At 35.3% G+C, this 21,409-nt stretch overlaps 1 long non-coding RNA gene and 1 other non-coding gene across 2 annotated transcripts; both read left to right on the plus strand.

Annotated features, from left to right (window-relative positions):
• The first annotated feature begins 242 nt into the window (after nt 1-242).
• trnad-guc (transfer RNA aspartic acid (anticodon GUC)) lies at nt 243-314 on the plus strand. Its single transcript has one exon. It is a non-coding gene; the product is annotated as a tRNA-Asp (tRNA).
• A 7,324-nt stretch (nt 315-7,638) lies between these two features.
• Nucleotides 7,639-20,380, plus strand: LOC114135003 (uncharacterized). The gene is made up of 5 exons (XR_003593507.1): nt 7,639-7,709; nt 8,155-8,277; nt 8,355-8,492; nt 8,818-8,998; nt 19,930-20,380. It is a non-coding gene; the product is annotated as an uncharacterized LOC114135003 (long non-coding RNA).
• The last annotated feature ends 1,029 nt before the right edge of the window (nt 20,381-21,409 follow it).

Genomic DNA, 21,409 nt, shown 5'->3' on the forward strand with positions numbered 1-21,409 from the left:
TTAAGCAATCTGATGACAGCGTCCCTTTAATAACTGTGACAAAAACTCTCCCACTTAAACTCACTGTGGACGCAGAAAATAACTAACAAAATAATTTCTCACCAAAATACTATCGTAGTTTTTTGTATGCTTGTCATTTCTGAGAAAAAACTATCCACTTGTCACTGAATAGGAGATCAGCAAATAAAAATAAAACTACTGCACCTATTTTATATGAAAAGGGACTACAGGTCATATATATCTCCTTGTTAGTATAGTGGTGAGTATCCCCGCCTGTCACGCGGGAGACCGGGGTTCGATTCCCCGACGGGGAGTGAAGTTTGTTTCAGGTCCCTCTTGAAAATGAGATCTAGATCTCAACGGGGTTTACCTGATCAAATAAAGGTTTTTTTTAATTGTTTTATTTTAATAAAAACAAAATTAATTAAAAATATATAAATCTGCAGGTCATCCCTCAAATTCTCATGCTCAGAGTCAAAAGTAAAAGTGTAAACTGTGTAACAAACACAATAAAAACGTGTTAGCTACAGGATACTTCACTAAAATGCTGCAACACTAATTATATATTGAATAAAATATGTATAGATTGGCACAATTAGTGATATAGACCTTTGCATTAGGGAATACATTCAGCAAGTACTTTTACCTTCAATATTTTAAATATTTTTCAAAAGAAATACTTTTACTGCAGTAACTTTTAAAGTAACTTTTACTTTAACTAGAATACATTTTTGTCTTTTTAATTGTACTTTTAACTAGGTAAAGTACAAATGTGTATGAAAACTTGTTGATATTTCAGCATATGGTAGATTATGACTCAAAAACTGTTTGTAAAAACTTGGTGGTAAATGTTTTAATTTTTCTGTTAAATACAAATAAATGCAACTAAAATAAAGACTTTTTGTGTCCTGATATATTTTAAGTGCCATTATTTAGGCTTAAACTGAAGATATATTCATCTTTACAAGAGTTTGATTTATGTTCATTTAATTTGCAATAGTTTGTCGTTTGTTCTCTAAAATGAATTTGTAGTTAGTTATATAATAACTTAATAAAATATGATGTTTAAACGCGAGTCTGAAGAGTGACAAAAACAACTGAATCACGCGATAATGGTTGTGGCTTTGAGCTTGACTCACTGCTGTTGCATGTTTGGTTTCATGTTTTTCCTTAGTTTGCTAAGCAAAGCAGTTTTATTACACTACATTTAATCTTTTATTGGTTTTAATTTTTTTTAGGAAGGTCAAAATGATGAGGTAATTGGAAAAATATTTCAGTGAAGCAGAGAAAACAGGTTTGCCAAATTTTCCCAGGAAACGTAATCTCTAAAGAATTTATGTTACTACAGCTAAATGTCAAATGAAGACAGTAAAATATATAAATATGTTTACTATTGTTCAGAAATGATTCATGAGATAAAAACTTTTAATTTGTTTACCTCTGCACCCATTTACCTTTGCACGAATTGCTTTGGTGTAAATCTGGTTGTAATCTTGGATGTTTTTGACCTCAACCTTGATTAAGAATTTAATAGTAAACTGTGGTTTGTGGTGAAATTGGAGGCCAAAAAAGGCAAATGTGCTGGTTTAGCTGTTAATCCACATTAGTGAATTAGAACAACATTAATCCAAAGGCAAGGTAACAACAGCCTCCTCAGCGCAGGGTCTGAGGAGAAGAGTCACTAATTTAAACGTGAGAAAAAAATACGCCAACATAACAATTTACGAGATTTCTCCGACAAAGAGCAGGTTAGTAAAGAACGCAGTGACAGAACTAATAAACCAAGGTTAACGTCAGGAAACTGCAATAAAGAGAACGTTTGAGCAAACACACAACAGAAGAGATTGTTCCTACCCTGGATCACACTGTCCCTGTTTTTAACAGTTCAGACAAGATATTTTCCTCTTCATGTCCTAATAACGTCTCCAAACGACGCTGAAGTTAAGAAGATAGTGAAGGAAGTTTCACATCTAGACTCTGTAACATCAGAACAGTTAAAGACAAACTTACAGTAAACCAGCAGCCACCAGTTTTACCACATCTTCAACAAATCTGTTCCCAACAGACATTCATAAAAAAAAAATAAAAACATTATGTTAGAGACAAGACTGTAGTGGCTACATTTGTAAGATATTAGAAAAGTCTGGAATTATCCATCCATCTTTTATCTGTATCTAATCCGAGATGAGGTCGTTAGGGTCAGAGTTCAACAGGAAACCCAGACATTCACCTCCCCACTGACAACAACAAATTAAGGCCATAAATTTAGAGATTAATTGTTTTTTTAGAAAGAAATTGGAAATTTCTGAATTTGGAAAGTTGAACATTTGCTGAAATGTTTAATTTTCTAGAAAAAATATTGAAATTTCATATACTTGGAAAGTTGAAAATTTGCTAGAAAAAAGTCTGAAATTTTGATAATGAGCTCAGAAAATTTCTACATTAATGAGGAAATTTCTGAGTTCAAAAGGGTGTAAATTTGCTAGTAAAAGACTTTTAGAGCTTTTAATCTATGAAATTTCTGAGCTTAAAAATGTCAGAAATCTGCTAGAAAAAGCCAGAAAATTTGATATTAGTTTCTAGAAAGATTGTGGAAATTTCTCAGCTTGAAATGTAGATAATTTTCTAGAATAAAACTTTGAAATATAGAGATTAATCTGGGAAATTTAGGAAAAACTTGGAATTGAGAATTTGTTAGAAAAACAACTCAGAAATGTGTACACATCAAAAGTGGTACAAAACAAACCATTTAAAAGTAGTTAAATCCCAACTACTGTTTTAATAAAAACCTGTTCAGTTCAGCTCAGCCTTAGCTTCGTTAGCAGCTAACGGTTAGCACAGCAAAGTATTCTTACAGTTTTACAATCTGTTTGTAATTTTTTTCACTTTGTTTCTTTTTTACTTCTGGGTACCAAAAATGATACCACATGATAAATTTAAAAGTAGTTGGGAATGTTGGGAATGTTTTTTTGAATGTAATTCTTTCAGGCAATGCTGCCTACGCTATCAAAGAGCTAACTACTTCCTGTTGTGCGTACCTCTGTCTGTTCCTCTGTAGGGTGTTCAGGCGAAAAGAGTCCCCGGGGGCCTGAACACCTGATAAAGATTCCGGAAGAGACCAAGTGCAGATGGAAGAGGGGGAACAAAGCCTGAGGCATTTTAGAAGTGATGAATAAATTAATATTTATATGAGGGTAGTTTTAGATAGCAAATGAGTATGTAACCATGAAGAATGTTTGTTATTTATGTGTTGAAGATTGGTTGTTTTGTTAAGTTGTTTGGTGTATATGTGGTTTGTTCTACCCTGTCTTTTGAGAAGTGTGTTAATTGGTGCCGCCCAGGATTACAAAGCCTGCATGTTGGCCACATGATAGGGGTAATAGGTGCGGGTGCTGCGACACCTCATGACCATGTAAGCAGGAATGTCGTCTTTGTTAAATGTTGGAGATTAAAACACCTGGTTGGTTGCACTACCCCTGCCTCCAGACTCCTATTTCAGCCTCCCGCTAAGGGCCATCCTAACAAAGTGTAAAATGTCAGAGGCTGGTGGTACAAATCCATAATTTCTTCCCTGTCATAAAAATGATTGATTCAAAACAAATGCACCATCAACAGGTTTCACAACCATGTGTTTGCTGTTGGTAGGCACGGCCGAACATTAAAAAAAGACTAAATTGTCATTTCATAATGGGAAAAATATGTTTTTATTGAGGAGAGATTTCAAAAACTACATAAACAAGTCACTAAAGTATGCAGAGCTCAGGGTATTAGAGTCCAAAAAGCAATTAGGTGAGGGACCATAAAAGGTTCTGCACGCATGCTTGAAAATAAAGGAAAAAAATGTAATAAAATGATATTATGGTTTGTTTAACAGAGATTCTTTAATAGACAAATTTCCTGTTTTTAAAAAGTTAAGTACCGATGCATTATTTACAACCACTCTTCCAATGATGTTGGGATTTTATGTAAGATAAATAAAAACAGAATATGCAAATATTTTTCAACGTATTGTCACAACAGATAATATTTGTAATGTTCAAACGGATAAACTTGATTTGTCATAATTCTGCAGCAGTTTGTCATTTTCTTCTAGAGAACACAAAGAGCCAGTAACTGAAGCAGTTTATTAAAACGCCAAGTGCTGCTACATCTTTATTGACTAACAAATCCTTATTTGGACTACAGACAAAGACCTAACCATCTGTTGACAGACTGCCACTAAACACATTGTTAGCACATGCTTAGCTCCACAGATACACAGTTAGCGGCTGACTTGGCTGGCAGGATTCGAGTTTAAAGCATTTTCTCTATTGTAGAGTTATTTAATCACCTTAGTCCCAAATATTAGGGTGAACAAATGTCCTACATTCCCCAGACGTGTCAGGTGGTCAGTAAATTTGAGATTATGAAAACTTGAAATACCTTCTTTAGCCCACAGATGGCTCTTTTCTGCTGCTTATCTGAGATCTAGTAATGATTCACATCTCATGGAACCAGAATGGAGATATCTAAAAAAATAAAGACTTTAGCATTTCTGTGCCTGTCATTCTAAGCCACGACAGAAAGGAGCAATGTTCTTCTTTTACTGCAGATAAAAAGTCTCAAGTCTTATGCTGCATTCACACCAGTCCTGTTTATTTTGTTTTAATTGAACTCCAGCCCATTTGTGTAGAAAGTTTGGTTTGTTTGGGGAGGTGTGAATCCAATGTGAACTCTGGTCCACCTACAAACCTCTGTCTCAGTTCTCACTGAGCTCTGTTGCGGTTTGAATGTGAATGCCACGTGGACTGGAGACCGCTCTAAAAGCAGGAAATGGACTAAAATGTAAGGCATTCTGGCTAAATACAACAAAAACAAACATGTTAGCTTAGCGTTAGCAGCAGAAGTGGTACATAGTATTTCACCAAAGACAGAAGAGAAATCCTTCAATCACTAAAATCTGATACCATTTCATTTTTGTTTACATTTGGTGAAGGAATGTGTCATTTCCTTCAGTTATTCTTGGTGCAGCGCCCCCACAGGTGAGGAGGGGAACAGGTATTTCAGCAGGTTTGGTTGGTTTGACAGAAAAACATCAGAAAAGACCAGCGCAACTTCCTTTTTCACAAAAAATGTTTTTCACTAGAAAGAAGGCCAAAACTACTTGATAAGATTCTTTGTTTTAGCAATGTATGACTGCAACATGAAATCCTGTCCATGATCCAAAACCTGAGACAAGAAGCAGCCAGAAGCAAGAAAATATAGACTTTCCTCTAATATCTTCTAAAACCTAACAAACTGTAAATCACATAGTTTAGAGTACAATAAACATCAACATTAACTCCTACTATGCAATTAACAACAGCTAGCATTGTGCTAATTAGTTGCTAATGTACAAAATAACTCAATTCTAACAAATTTTTAAGGGGAGTTACTATTTATTATTAGATTTATTGTGCCATTTTATATAACAATCAAGTAAATGTTAAATGCTGTATATCTAAAATAAGCTTAAAAGAAATTTGACTTTATAATTTGATGCCTTGAAATTGGGCATCGCTTTAAGCACAGGAGTAGCTAGCTGCCTGAAGGATTCTTCAAACATGTTTGAAAGAATCAAAGAGACACTCCAAGCGTGTTATTGATGAGGGAATAATATTGTAACATATAAAACTCAAAAAAGTAAATTTTACATCATATCTCTCTTTCAAAAGTTTGACCTGCTAATCCTGCTAGCAGGATGGTTGTTACCGATATTGTTTGCTGAAATGTTGCCAAGTAGCGACAAACAGGCCTGTTGTAATTAGTGATAAATCAGTTAATCATATGATAAATTAAAATGACCTCAATAATTTCCCTTTTAAAACATCATAATTAAAATTTTAGGGACTTGTTCAATAGTATGAAATATACCGCAATTGGAAAGTAGTCTTTTTGAGGGTTTTTCCTAAAAATAAAAATAATCGGCAGGTGAAGACTTGTTTTTTGTTCATCTGGGAAATGTTTTGAAATACTTTAAATGCTGTGAATTAAGTCTTACATTGGATTGACCCTTTAGAGGGTTGCAAAGGTGGGAAAACATGATGTAACGTCATGTTCGTGGTAAAGGTTAACCTGTATCTATCTCCATCTGTAAGATAAAGCAAAAATATGTTCAAAACTCAGAGGCCTTTTCTTGCTTTATGTGTTGAGCCTCTTTAGTGCAACTGACATATATGCTAAAAAGAGGAAACAGACCTTGCTATGATCACAACCATTTTCCCCACATTGGAGAGATAAATGAAACCAGCCACAGTTCAGGAATTCACACTGCAGGTCAGGCAGAGTTTGTTTCCAGGGCTGTGGTACCGTGATTATCTTTGATCAGATCAAGAGATGGTGTGCAGGTTGGAAACGTGTCCACCTCTGGGTTTTGCCTTGGGTGTTCTTTGATATTATTTCATTAAAGATAATGAATGGCAGTGTAATGATATTATAAGAGCAGCTTTTGATTTACCTCAGCCAGGTCCTGGATTCAAATCCAAGGTGGGATCAGAATCTGTTTCTGTCTGCATGTTCGGGTTTTTCTCAGGTATTCCAGTTTTGTTTGGGGTGCAACAATAAATCAGTTCCGATTTCCTTAATTTTGGATAAACAGTGATGGATCAATACATGGAAAAACAATCTTATTTACCTCTGCGCTCCACTGTTGCCAACTTAGCAACACATTAACAAAATTTCATGGACCATAAACTGTCCCATAAGTTTTTGCAATAAATGATAATGTTGTTTTCAGATCATTTTTAAATAATATAATGGTAATATAATAATAATGCAAAACCACATTCTCACAGATCAGTACAGTAATGTACGTTTAACACTGGAACTGAGACATTTTAAATATCCCTCCCCACAAAAACATACATAAAACAACAGAAACAACAAATAAAATGAATTATGAAGTCTCTGTAAATAAAACTGTTCTCCAAAAAAAATAATTTTGTTGAGACTAATGAAAGTGAGAAAAAGATAAAAACAATAAATCATGCAAATAGAAATTGAGGTCATTTTAATTTATCATACTATTAATTGATTTATTGCTTATTGCGACAGGCTTGTCTGTCGCTATATTTACAAAATTTCACAGAAAAAAATTGGTAACAACCAAAATTGGAATTGGTAGGCGAGGCTTTTTAAAGTTGATGTGATGTAAAATCAACTTTTTTGAGTTTTGTATTTTAAAATGTTATTCTCTGATCAAAAACATGCCTGGAGTGGCTCTCTGCTTCTTCCAGACATGTTTGAGGAATCCTTGAATCTGCCATGGCAGCTATTCCTGCCCAAAGGCAAATTTCATGGAATTAAATTACAAAAGACAATTTTATTTTAAGTTTACTTATAGTTAAAACACTGAGTTCCTTTATAGCGGTAAAAGTATAAACGACTATGTTTCTTTTTTGTTTGTTTGCATGTTGTCGTATGTTTTTATTATGTAAGTCACTTTGGACTACCTTGTTGCTGAAATCTGGTAAACCAATAAACTACAGTAAACCTGATTTGCCTTAGCAACTGAAATAGCAAATAAATATTTTTTATCGAAATTTCTTGCCCTGACAGAAATATTCAGTTAAATTTTACAGAGTAAAGGAAATAAAAATTATTTCATTGTTGAATTTACTCCACTTGATGGCGGACCGGAAGTGACTTGATGGCGGAACGGAAGTGGTTTATGGCGCTGGCAGCTGCAGCAGGTGAGATAAATGAACCTTAAAACTTTTTCTTACTTGCGTTTTTGAGTATTGCGTAACGTAGTGTGTTGAGTTGAAGCTATGGTGAGTTATGTTTTTGTTTTACATGAAGGTTTTTGGCAAATTAGCTTGTAGCTAATGGAAATGCTATGTTATTTTGTACATTAGCAGCTAATTAGCACAATGGTAGCTGTTGCTTATTTCACAATAAGGGTTAATGCTGATGTTCATTGTACTGTAAACTCTGTGACTTATAACTTTTAGTTAAATTAAGAATAATTGGTGATGAGTGACTCATATGGTTTACTTTAAATGTTATTGCAATTTGTTTTCACTTTGTTTACATTTTAACTGGCACCAGGCAATAAATAACGACAACAGCAAGAACAATGACTAATTTATGTTGTTTGTAACAATTATGGTGTCATTGTCTTTGTTTAAACTACAGCTTCTGTTCAGAGTTATTGATTCACCTGCTCTTCAGCTGGGAACTCAACAAACTTTGAAATACCTCTGCAGCGGCATTAAGAGTACAAAGCATGAGAAAAGCCTCCAGTTAAAGGAGCACAAGGTAATATTTATGCACAACATACTGCTGATTAAATTGCTTCAATGAGTATCTTCAAAAACATTCTTTATGTTCAGTAGATAGGCTCCTCTGATGTTCTAAATCGATTAGCGTTGAGGTCTGAAGCAGAAGAAGGAGAGAGGCTGGAGAAGGATGGAGTGATCGGAAAGGCAGCAGAGTGCAGAAGCTGTGGGGCTCCATGCGGCCATGACCACGGGGTAAATGTGCAGCAGATGCTCGGGGCATGCGTGTGAATTGTAGTCTGTTTAGTGGCACGCCATGGCAACACAGACGTTATCTGCACATTGTATGTTTGACACCGCAACTTTTGACCATATTCCCAGAAAAAAAGACAAAGACAAAAAAAAACAAACATATAATCAAATCTGAAAAATATCCTGGGTTTATGCATAGAGGCTGAAAAAAGTAGCTATTTTCACGTTTCAAAGTAGTTTTTAAGGATCCTGTAGATGCTGTCAGAGTGGATATGAAGTAATTCTAATCAAACGTTCTGTCTTTGTTTTGTTCTTGTTGCGTCATCAGAATCTGAAAAGCACCTTGGAGGACTGTACAGCTGATCTGGTTCCAATTCTCTGACTCTTCATATCAAGTGCTTTAAAAGAGGTCTAAACACTAAGGTCATTTTCTGTGGATACAAGAGGCATGCAGCAGTGATAAAAGCCACCATATGTACCTAGCCACTTGCTTCAGGAGGTAAACCTAGGTGAGTAAGACTCAAACTGAACTTCTTTTTAGAGGACTTTAAAGGATTCCTTGTAATTATGGGTGAAATTACAGTAAAATGTGCAAACAATTGGCAGGTCTTCATGAACCATGTGGAGTAAAAAAAAGTTTAATTCTGGTCTCCTTTGAAAGATAAACCTTTATCACTATCCCCCCGCCCAAAACCCATCTTCAAGGAGTAGGAATGTCTCTTCATGTTACTGGAACTGAGTTGCAGATGTTTGAACACACAGAGAAGAAAGATTTTATTTTTATACCCTTCTCTTCCTTCTTGTCTTGTTAAATTTTCTATGGATCCCTTACAGTTTCATGTTATTTGCACAAGATCCCACCCCCAGCTCCCTGCTGGAGGGCAAAAAGCTGCTGACCAGCCGATGACTAACTGGTTTTAGCTGTTACGTTGTCTACATAATGCGCTAAATCGTAAATGTACGCCTGATATGTAAAATAAAAAGGACGCAATGCTCTGCTACTAATTGTCAACACTATGACTAGATAAAAAGGTCAGAAAAAATTTTTAATTAAGAAAAAAAAAATAGTGAGGGAGAGGGAAGTAGGTTAGTTATGCTTGTTTGACCATGAGAACCTTAACATGTAGGTGTGATGTGGAATTTGGTGTGTTTCGTTGCAGTTACAAAAAAATTAAGTAGGCAACCCAGACACCAGCTCTGAGAGGTCATCAGCAGAGCAGGTGTTTAAATTAGCTAATCAACAACCGCTGTGTTAGCTTAGCTAATAGCGGTGGTAGCTAATCTACGTATTAATAATCTAAAAATAAACATACAACTGTGACAGACTGGATGTTCTGTTCTTTTTGTGGGAAATGTTTGTGTGTTTTTTGGTGTTGAATCCTGTTACATTAATGGAGCTGTTGTCAGTTGCTATGGCAACGAGTCTGCGAGTAACATAGCCGACGCAGAGCGAGAAAAAATTAGAATACCAGCGGCTTTGACTTCCTTTTCAACGGTTTTCCTGCTTTATTTTTCCCTTTGCTGTGGCGAGCTGCGCTGCATTAATAATACCTGCTTCTCCAGGTTTCATTTGAACAAGAGTTGTTTTACCGTGGCTGATGTGTAATAGAATCATATTTTTGCACATGGTTGTGCACATGCAAGAGATTTCTGGATGTAAACAATAACATGCAGAGGGTCCATAGGAAACTATGACCTCTGTGACCTTTGAATAGAGCTACTTGGCTAACTCGCTAATTAGTTAGCTAAGTAGGGTTAGGTTAGGATTTTTATATATTTTTTTGCTTTATTATTCAATTATGAATGTATTACTTGAATGTGGTTTCAAAACATAATTTTTTTTATCACAATAAATTCTGGGACAATTTATTGAGCAAATAAATTTTATTGTGACAAGAAGACATTTTCAAAGATCAATAAACTTTAAATTCAATAAACATTTAACACTGGAACCGGAAGACATTTTAAATATCCGAAACAAATAAATAAAACAACAGAAATAACAAGTAAAGTGAATTACAAAGTCTCTGAAAACAAAATTGTCCTTCAAAATAAGAGCTGGTCCAAAGCATCAGGCTGAAGACCAGTTTTGGTAGAAAGAGAAAAACAATAAATTATGCAAATAGAAATGACTGACTTAATTTTAATTTATCATGCAATTTATTGATTTATTACTCATTTAGGATAAATACAGTATTTTTGACTTTCAATTAAAATTTTGTGGAACTTAACTCCAGACTATTTGAGGTTGAATTTTTTCATAGAGCATCTTAAATATAAATAAAACTGGAACACCTGCATGCAATGCTGCTGTCACGTCTGCTGGGTAATGTCTGCGAAGCAGCAAATTTAGGAGCGCCATTATTTATCTGGCGCTGACTGGAGAAGAGGAAGATGGTGTTAGTTTCTGACATTCCCGCTGTGAGTTTAATTGCTGTTTGAACTCATAAAATCTGCAGCTTTAGCCGTTTTTAGTGATTCACCTGCAGCTGTTGTCCCTAAATCCTGTGAATACAGGGGGTCTATTGCGTTGTTTTACATCCTAACCTGATTTTAAACCTGTTTACAACTTTCTCCATGTCCTCCCTGCTGTGCTGTTTGGCCATTAACGAACTCCTGAGATTTTAACAGAACGGTTTCAGCAACCGTCTTCAAAGGAAGGCGCTGCGCTGGATTCTATTTACGGGTATCAGAATTAAACGAGCTAAAATTCAAATGCACACCAGACAGGAAAACATTAAAATGAAGTCATTAAAAGTATGGAATTATTGCGGTTTGAATGCTTTCATGCTGTTTTAATGTTATTTCATTCTAAATGGGAGCTGCCCAATCTGTCTCAGTGATGGATAATGCAAGGCAAATATCTAAGGTTCTGAATCTCCTCTGGCTTCCTGGCTGTTTTTTAGAGTAAAACATAAACATGTTATTTTTCTACATTTATCAATCAATCCAGGAATGGGATTGAACCCCAAAGGCAAGAAAACTCTGGAGTGGAGTCAATTTTACCGTTTTATTGCATAGACATTTGCAACCGATACTTTCTGGAGAAGAGTCAGCAGTTTGTTTTCTGCCTGAATGTGCAAACATGAAAGATGCATCTTCTACAAGATGCCCGGTTCATTATTATCTCTAAAGAGTTATAGTCCAGTGAGGCAGATTCATGCAGAATTAAACTGCAGTCCTGGCTTAAATCCATTACAATAAATCTTTAAAGGTTTGGTCCAGAGATGTAAAATTGAAGCTGTGCCTCCATTAATCTGTCTCTGAAATGCCTGACTTCCTTAAAAATGTTAAAGTTAAGCCTTTCAGGCTCCAACCTCCAAACCACAGAAATCGATCAACAACTTATAACGGTGATAGATTAATCAACATTAATCAAATGTCAAATTAGTGTATTTACATATACTGCATATAAAGGACCACTTCCATCATTTTTAATAAAAGGCTTCATGTCTTCCCTCTCTCTCAATACCCTACTTTCCCCTGACTTTCAAATAAAAGGCCACTAGAGCCAAAAAAAAGACTATAAATAGTTTTTATTTGTTATTGTATGAGTGTTTATATTTTATGTTGCTTGCTTTATGGGACAACATATAGAAATGAGCAATTTGCTAACATTCATTATTATGCATTTAAATAAAATCAATCACTTTCTGGTGTTTGTTGGGATGAATTTTAGAATAATTGTATCTTTTGCAACTTTGTTAGAAGCAGCAGAAAGAAAAGTTTTACAGTAGTTTGATCTGCAGGTAATAAAAGCAGGAGACGCGTCGGCTCCAGAGTAACAGCTCTTCAAGTGATAAAATCCAGTTTTCACTATTAGTTTGAAAACAGTTAAGAATTTGATTTATTTACAAACATAAACCAAAGCATCCACATTCAATTAAAATCAGATTTTAGCACGTACTCTGCATAAAAGTAAGCAGATGGTTCAAAAATGTAGAGACTGGCTTTAGCCTAGATCACATGACGGCGAATTAGGACCAATGTAGACAGAAAGAAAGTAAATTACCACAAAAAAAGGGTAAGATTAATCTAAGAAATTTTGTAGAAAAATCAAGGACATTTTGACCTCCAAAAGTCCAAAATTTGCAACACAAAAATTACATTTTCAAATTTGTCAGAAATTTTCTTGGAAAACAACTTGGACATTTCTAAGTTTAAAAGCCAAAAACTTTGTTGAAAAAAAAAGAGACTTTTTGAGCTCCTCAAGTTGAGAAAAAAATAACACATTTTGAGAATAATCCCAAAAATTTTCTGGAAAAAATTAGGAAATTTATGATTTAAGAGATTAATTTGATTGCTTTTGAAGCTCCAAAAGTCAAACATTTTCAACTTTTGAAACTCAGAAATTACCATTTTTTTATCTACAATTTTTCTGAAATTAATCTCAAAATTTCTGAGTTTTCTTCTAGCAAATTTTTGAGTTTTCACTCAGAAAATTTCAAGTATTTTTCCTAGAAATGTCTGAGATTAATCTGAAAATTTGAGTTTTTTTCTTGACAATTTATGAACTTAGTTTCATAATTTCAGATATTTTTCTAGTAAATGTCAACTTTTCAAACTCAGAAATACCAAGTTTTTTTTTCTACAAAATTTCTGAGATTAATCTCCAACTTTTTTCTAAGTTTTTATGCCAGATATTTACGCTTCCATTTTTATTTTTTTTTCTTTCAGTAGACAATGAGCCGCCATAAAATCCAGTTAAACTCTGGAATAGTGAGAAAAGTAAAACCATTGATGCATACTGTGAGGCTCAGGGATCAGAGAGTCCATTGAGTCCTCTGCTGTCAACAAAGCAGGCTTCGCCTCCATCATCTCAGTGGGAAACAACGGAGCATCACGCAAGATCCTCCACATATAGGTTACATGAGCAGTCGGGGAGGAACAAAGATGCTGCCTGCTGTTCTTGGGATGGAACAAACTTAAGTTGATGTGATCATTTCAGCAGCGGGAGCTCTGGAGCATGCAGATTTGATTCTTCTGCCAAATTGTTCACAGGCTGCAGCAGGATTTCAGGGTAGCAAAGTGTCCTGATCGGGATTATCTTGACTTAAATTGTGATGTAATACTGAAATAAACTCTTGCGTTTCTATTTCATAAAGCTGCCAAAGTGGGGTCATTTTATTAGACATATAAACTGCTTAAGGGTAACTGCCTCATGGCAAGAAGGTCCAGGGTTTAAATCTTTCTGTTAAACTCTAATGGTGGAAGGGCATGTGAAATTAAAACCTTAAAAACAAGCCACGTAGATCTTGAGAGTTGGCAAGTTTGAAATATTGTTCTTACCAACAACGCTGCAAAAGCAACGAAAGCTACTGGTCCAAAGCCTCTCTAGTTTTAACATGATTGTTTCGGTTTTTAACCAGGTTGTAAGATGTTATGTGGGAAAAGATTAGAGCGTGAAGAGAGCAAAAGTCTTTAGCTGGCCCCCTACTGTCTGCATGCACACACTGAGATTTAAACAAGAATCTTGGTGTTCTGTACCAGCATCATAACTGCAGACACCGTATCAGCAGCAGGTTGCCTTGTTCTGGGATGTGTGTATGATGCAGCGTCATTGGCATAAAATTGCATGTTAACATCAGAATAAATATGTTCTCAGGTTATGATATAGAAAATGAATAACACTGGTCCAAGTATAGAGCCTTGTGGAACTCCTGTTCAGATGTGGTATCTCATGGCGTGCTTTCAATGTTTTTTAAGCTAAGGGGTAATATCTCCATCTAAGTAGATTTCTAGAGCTGCTTAAGGTCTGAATGTGTTTGTATTTAGTGCCGATTTACAGTAGATGTCTTTGTAAAATAATATTTAAAAAAATAAACAGGAAGCTAAGTAAGTCTAGAGCAAAATATTTAGCTTGCTAATTATTATTTAGCTTACTAACTAAATATTTAATTTGGAGATAAATAATTAGTTGTGAGCTAGATATTTAGTTTACAAGCTAAATATTAAGTCTGCTAAATAAATAATTTAGAGGTAAATATTCAACATAACTAAATGTTTAGTTTGAAGCTAAATATTTAGCAGGAAGCTAAATACTTGGCTTACTAAGGCAATGTTTGATTTTTAGCTAAATATTTAGCTCCAAATCTTAACTAAATGTTTAGTCATGAGGTAGATATTTAATTTACAAACTGAATATTTAGTTAACTGGATATTTAGTGTAAAATATGATCCTTCATTTTCTCCCGTCTTATGAAAGGCTAAATATCCCAAATTGTTGATCATTTTTATCAGTGTAACTTTTCAAACATCAACCCAGAGATAATTTCTTATTAGTCAGAAAAACAGAAATTGAGGGTTGAAGGAGCTGGAACACCACCTGTAAAGCCTGGTTGGTCAGTAATCAGTGCTGTGTTCACTGAACCTCAGGAACTTCCTGTTTCAGTTACTATTTGATGGTGGATGTCATTTTGTAAACATTTTAACAGACATTTTGATATACAGTAGGTATCTTAAAATAGACTCACTTGACCCAATAAGTTTGTCTTTGTTTTCAACAGGTTCTTTAGACGGAGAAAGATTTAGTTTTACTCCGGCCACGTGGCTTTAATGCCAGAATCCATGACATTTGTTTTCGGCAAGTAAACAATAAACAGCAAGAAAGAACAAAAGTGAAAAGATAATCCTCTCGCATGAACTCAAAACACTCTCCAGCTGTGGTTAAAAAATCAGTCAGAAATAATTAGAAAAACACTGCTCATGCATGGCACCAAGACACGTCGCCATGACAACTTAATCTAATTTTCAATTTGCTACAAATATGGGAAAAGAAGCCTTGTAAATATATCAACTTTGAAAAACTGAAGCATTTGATGCTCCAGGATTGAAAACAGACATGTAAATCTAACCAGAACAAGTATACTAAACCATTTTCCTTTTAGGAATCAGTGAACCCTCGTTTTTGGTGGAGGTTACGTTCCAAAAAGAACCCGTGATCGGCGAAATCCGTGAAGTAGTAACCTTTACTTTTTTTACAAGTATTATACAATGAAAAACTCCATAATACATTGAAACCAAAGAACAAAACCCTTTTAAAGGCCCAAGCATTTGTTTAACAAATAAAAAGTACTGTATAAACGTTTTTTTTTTAACAAATAACTACTGTACTGTAAAATAATAATTTTAATCATCAATACGAACTGAAGGCTTCAAATTGCGGAGATCAGCGCCGCCCCACCGCGACCCGAGTCATTGGATTAGAACGGGAGAAAATGAAAAATGATTATGAAAAAAACCCAAAGTACAGTAGGACAAATAGTGACTCCCGTGTATTTCACTGCTCTTCTGACTGAGCCGCTGCAGCCTGACTCCGCTCTGTAGCGGGTTTTTCTTCTAAAGCCCGCGGTGCAGGTGGGTTTTTTCGAGAGAAGAACATAGTTATCGGTGGCTGCTGTCGCTCTTTGTTCTTCTGGGCTAAAAGATTCTTGAAATTGCAAGAGAATTTGCAAACTTAAATTTGAGAAGCTTTTTAACATACGTGTACATATTAAACCGCAACGTTATTGACACACAGGTAGAGAAGAAGCAGAGAGACTGTTTAGCCAATCAGAATGTAGAACACAATGCACGATGCAAATCCGTGAAGCAGCGAGACTGAGAAAGGTGAACCGCGATATAGCGACTGTTCACTGTAAAGATGTTGATGGTTAATGGGAAAGTCTCTGGGTGGCTGGAGTAGTCTACTGCTGTCTGTCGTTTTACTTATTTACAACTGTAAAACCAGCTGAGCAAGCATGCTGGAGCTCAGCTTGCTCCGTTGCTAGGTAACGGGCGGAACTCCACTGGGGTTGCTAGGTAACATCAGTGGAGCTTCGCTGGGGGTTACTAGGTGAAAGGTCAGTGCATGCTGATTTATGATATTCTGTGGGCTAATTTTCCAGACACCAAAAAACCTGAACTTATTGCCAAAAAACGGCTGGTGGTTTTTTAAAGTGCTTGGTCTGCTTTAAAAACAGTAGAAACCTAAATGGAATTACAGAAACATGAAAAATTAGAATTTTGCATAAGAGGTCACATTTAAGCACAACGTTCCGGTAGGTACTGATTAGCAATTTAACTGATCCTTTAGAGAGTTATTACAACATGTCATTGGTCCATGATGGATATCAACATGGTTGAATTAAATGCTTTAGTGCTTTGAGTAGAGGTTTAGTTAGCGGTTAGCTCTTAGTAGGAAGCCAAACTTGTGGGTCCATTTATCATTTCAAAAATAAGATGATCCCATTTTCAAAATGTACATTTTTCAAACAACAAGCCATTTTATACCTAATGTAATCCTTTCATTAGGTAAAATTAATATTCATTCTAAATAGGACTACAGCAGGCGATTTTATTTAAAAAAAAAGGGTTATGTTTATGTTTTCATAAAATACAAAATCTCAAAATATGAGTAAAATACCAAAGTGTGTTGTATGCATCGACAACATTCCAGTGTTATTTGTAAAACAGAAACAAAACTGAAGGAAAATGTAACGCAGGAAAAAAGTGGAATTGAGCTGCTTTGGCAGAAACAAAAATCTTCTTCTGCATCATTAAATATAACAAGCAACAGTTAGCACTAGCGGTGAGCAACACTCAACTATAAACATTAACCAAGAAGCAACAAGCAAGACGAAACCAGGGAGCCGTCGTCATCCTCTCTCCCGCTGCAGGAAAATCCTGCGTCAGTGTTTATGCAGCCAGGTCACACAGTGCAGCGCGTCGGCCGCCTTCACATGTGACTAAAACAAACTGTGAGCATGCGCTTATACTACATAAAATAAATATAGTTAAATAAAAATAATACTAGCTGTTGCAGTGCAAACAAAGAGTCCTTCAAAAGAATCTGATCCTTTTTATGAGGTAACAGAGACATTTCCCTCCAAATTCAAGTAATATCTACAATATTCCTCCTATTTCTGTCCTCTAAAAAGCTGCTCAGACAGCTACTCCGTCATCCTCACAATAAATCTCATCTGTAGTTACTTAGTATGTTTGAGTATTTTCATGAAAACAAAAGCCTTAAACTGTGGCAATAAAACTAAATGGTTGCCATCACACTTTACTTTAGAAATAATACACAAACGTGGGCTTTTACTGAAATGGCCTGGACTGCAAGCAACATATTTGAATTGTATCTAAAGAACTGGACGCTCTGTTTGTAATATTTAACTTTATTCTGTAAAATAACCAATTAATGCATGTTTGTGGAGCAGTTTGCACTAAATACTTGGGTTTGATGTGTTTCTAGCGGTGCAGTGGGTTCCTGTAATCCAAAACTCCTTGTTTTTCACTACAGTGTCGAGACATAAATGCTCCTACCCTTCTCTTCCAGAATATAATTTACGGTGCATGCTGCTTTGAAAAGATCCTATCAGATGGTAACCATGTGTTGTATGAATTCAATTACGGTACAAAGAAGTTCCTCTTAGTCAGGGTCAGGGGCGCTGTTAAAAGTAAAGCTACGCTGGGGCACAGCCCTGCCACGCATAACTCAAATCTCATCTTTTCATCATTAAGTTTGATAAAGGTCTGCTGCATGTGCAAAATCTGAATCAGTATTTTACATGAAACTGACATGCAACGTAGCGCTATTACCCTGGAGATGAAGCCACTTTGTAAAGAACATTTACACAAAATCTCTGAATGAGTAAAAGTAACACAAATGGTTGTAGAAATGTAGAAAGTCTGTTGTTTTCTTTCCCCACCCAATCAGGTTTCTATGACTGTGTATTATTGTAGTTATACATAAAAATAGGATGACTGAATTTCCATCAAAAAACTCAGAAATTTTGAGATTTATCTCAGGAATTTTCTAATAAATAAATAAAAACCTGGAAATTTCTGTTTGACCGTCAAAAAATGTGTAAGAAGAAAGTGAGAATTTTTTATAATATCAGAAAGTTTCATTGGCATTTCTGACCACCAAAACTGCAAAATGTGCATGAATTTATTTTAGGTCAATCAGAAAAAAAGTCTGAAAAAAAATTATGTTTGAAAATGAGAAAATTAGCAAAGAAAATAAAATCATGAATTTTGCAAATAATCTCAGAAATTTTCTAGAGAAAATCTGGAAATTTCTGAGTATCAGAAGTTGAACATTTTCAGCATTTGAAATGTTCAAGTTTTTATTATAAAATCACCAAAATGTTGTGATTTTTAAAAAACCTACTCAACAATTAAACCTTTAACTAAACCAGTTTTTTTGTAGGAATGGAATCATGTAGCCAAAACTTCAATGATGTATATTTTCCTTGCTAAATGACAGGCATTAAGTTTGCTTATTGCTTTTTCTGCTCGGTTGAGGAAAACCGAAAAAATATTTTGTCTCTTTTCAGCAATAAAAACAGAATCTAGTTCCAGTGTCAAATGTTCATTAAAAAATGTAAGTGTATTGATCTTTGAGAATGTGTACCTGCATTGTTATGCCTTTACCATTATATTTCTTGAAAATAGCATCAAAATAGCAATACTATTGTTTATTGCAATAACTTTTGGGACGATTTATTGTCCAGGAAAATGTGTTATTATGTCTCAGTATTATTTTCACTTCACCAGGCGGTTTGTTTTATCACTTTTAGTACCAGAACACTAAGACTTTTACTGGAATCAAAACTGTAAAATGACCAATTCCTCTGCGCACTGTGCCTGTCTAAAACGATGTTGAAATGAACGCTGCATCGGGGGGAGGACGATTTATTTGTCACGCCATTTTCCGAAGGGCAAGAGCTGTGAAATGTAAGAGTGATGCATCAGAAATCCCTGATCTTTCATGCTATGAAGTTCACCAGATTTATTGGACTCAAAAAATGTCCAAGTCAAGCGATTAAGGTTCAGCGTCTGCATGCGGTTGATGCAGTACTTCACATTTTCAGCTGTTTATATAAGACTTTTAATATACTCAGGGCGGTCACATGAAAAGGGGCCATTTATGGTTCCTGAGTGTAAAGCTGTGAAGACTCAATGTTTCCGGCTGTTAATGACTTGCAGTTTTGAATTTTGTGATACCGTTGTTTGTTTACATCTTCTGTCTGCGCAGTGTGTCATTTTAAAATGAAATTTGTAATCTCAAGTCAAGATCTCGTTATTTACAAGCTGGTGTGACACACAGTAAATATCAAAGGTTTTATTCAAAATTGGGGATTAAAAAGGAACAAACAAAAAGGTTAAAGAGGCTCTTATAAAAGCAGCTAATTAAAACCAGGATCCATGAAGAGACCAGAAATCTGTAGGAATAACAAACTACCAGAGAACAAATGGAGGCAAAAACAACACACACACACACACACACACACACAGTACAGATGAGTTTGCATCATATTCATAATTGCATAAAAATACTTGCATTAAAACAAATCCATGCTCAGTTACTATGTGAATAAAGAGGATCCAGATGTTTACATTCCTTTAAAGAGGCCATCCATTGAAGTGTGTGTGTGTTTCTGGTGTGTTAAAGCTCAATCCCAGGAAGAAAAACTCCCATCATGAGCTCAAGTACAAGCTAACGTGGACCTCTGGTCAAGGGTAACATCCGTCCGTCCGTTACTGGTAACAGCCATGAGAAGACAATTGTCAACGGTGTCAAACTTCAGTCCTCTACATTCTATACATAGTTCCCACAAGACTGAATAGGATCTGCGCCATTTTTGATAGACAAGCAAAGAATAGATGAACCATGGCTTCCAGACCAACAAAAAGAAAATATATGGACTCTGTAACCAATGTGCAGAAAGATGTATGAACAAAATGGCTGCTGTCAGGATCAACCCGTATGAAACAGAGAAGGAAAACATGTAAGACGATGTGGACAAGATGCCTCCGATTTACTATGACATAGTTCATAGTTTTACTCAGTAAAAACGAAGAGCGTGTACAACATGGAGCGTCACGGCCTGAAATCAATGAACAATAAACAATTTTTATTTTATCTACAACTACTACTCAGTGGTAGTTATTGTGTCTTGTCTCTATGCTGCAACTGCGAAGTAATTTGCCTGCTGGGATGAATAAAGTACTTCTATTCTATTCTATAAACATGCATACAAGTAGTAACAAATGACAGATAAGATATATTTTTCGACTTCTTGGGTGCCCCTCTCTTTTCGGATGCCGCCCTGGGCAACTGCCCACATCAAAAACCACCAAAGTACGCTTGTTTTCAAAAAGTAGGTAGTTCTATTAATCTGCATTATGTAAAATTTAAAAATGTAGAATTTTCAGATTAATCGCATGCATTTATGCGTTAATGCTGGCAGCCTTAATTATTACATAATGCAGATTTTATGAAGTTTTATTAAATTTTGAAGCCCAATTTTATTACATTGTTACACATTGCAATGCTATTACACAATGCAGCGTTACAAGTAGTGATTTCCTTAATCAGCTGATGTCACACTACAGGAAGGTGTCACGTTTCAGTGATGCAAAAATACTCCAAGCTCTTCAGAAACATTCAATTAAAGTGTGGAAACTTTACTTTCTGACTGAATGGCACCATCAGCTGCAGTTGAAGGTGGACAGTTGGATGCACAACAGGAAGGGAACAATGCTGCCCTCTTCTGGTCAAGATGAAAAGTGCTTTGTGAATATTATTGCATATTTCAAAAATATTTTACACAAAACAAAAATGATTTAGGAAATAACAGATGACATTATGACAGTTACTTTTACTCTCTGAACACACTTATATACACTTATAATTAAATTATTTCTCCAAAAATGTCTGTTTTAACATGTAATAACCCTTGACATTGCATTTGGAAAATGTTTAGGATACGAAATTGGCCTTTTAAATTATAAATAACAAAAAGAAAAGAGGAATATTCTCAATAGGATTCCAAAATACAAAAATAATGTGTGTTAGAAGACAAGAAATGGCTGATGTTCAAGATAAATGGCACATCCAAAGTAATGTCATGTCGTGTAAATCAGTGAGG

This window comes from Xiphophorus couchianus, chromosome 20 (genome assembly GCF_001444195.1).
Source record: "Xiphophorus couchianus chromosome 20, X_couchianus-1.0, whole genome shotgun sequence".
NCBI lineage: Eukaryota > Metazoa > Chordata > Actinopteri > Cyprinodontiformes > Poeciliidae > Xiphophorus > Xiphophorus couchianus.